Consider the following 959-nt stretch of genomic DNA (forward strand, 5'->3'; position numbering starts at 1 on the left):
TTTCTTTTGGTTGGAGCATTTAATCCACTTGCATTTAAGGTAATTATCAATGTGTATGTTCGTATTGCCATTTTGGATTTGCTTTTATAGGTGGTTTTTTTTCTCTTCTCTTGTGATTTGATGACTAACTTTAGTGTTGTGTTTGGATTCCTTTTTCTTTTTTGTGTGTGTATCTATAGTAGATTTTTGTTCATGGTTACAATGAGGTTTTGGTCTAGCAGACTATATATAAACAAGATTGTTTTAAGTTGCTGGTCTTTTAATTTCAAATGCATTTCTAATATCCTGCATTTGTGCTCTCTTCTCACAGATGCTGGTTTTGATGTCATATTTGTGTGCAGATGATTTCCACCTTTACTGTATGTTTGCCTTTACCAGTGAGCTTTTCTATTCATAATTTTCTTGTTTCTAGTGGTGGCCTTTTCTTTTCTGCCTAGAGAAGTTCCTTTTCTGCCTAGAGAAGACCAAACCTGGTCTGGTGGTGCAGAATTCTCTTAGCTTTTGCTTGTCTGTAAATCTTTGGATTTCTCTGTCAAGTCTGAATGAGAGCCTTGCTGGGTACAGTATTCTTGGTTGTAGGTTCTTCTTCCCTTTCATCACTTTAAATATATTGTGCCATTCCCTTCTGGCCTGCAGAGATACTGCTGAGAAATCAGCTGATAACCTTATGGGAGTTCCCTTGTGTGTTATTTGTTGCTTTTCCCTCATTGCTTGTAATATTTTTTCTTAGTCTTTAATTTTTGTCAATTTGATTACTATGTGTCTCAGCATATTCCTCCTTGGGTTTATCCTGCCTGGGACTCTCTGCACTTCCTGGACTTGGGTGACTGTTTCCTTTTCCATGTTGAGGAGGTTTTCAGCTATTATCTCTTCAAATATTTTCTCAGATCCTTTCTCTCTCTCTTCTCCCTCTGGGACCCCTCTAATGTGAATGTTGGCACATTTAATGTTGTCCCAGA

Source organism: Lipotes vexillifer, unplaced genomic scaffold (genome assembly GCF_000442215.2).
Source record: "Lipotes vexillifer unplaced genomic scaffold, Lipotes_vexillifer_v1.1 scaffold657, whole genome shotgun sequence".
NCBI lineage: Eukaryota > Metazoa > Chordata > Mammalia > Artiodactyla > Lipotidae > Lipotes > Lipotes vexillifer.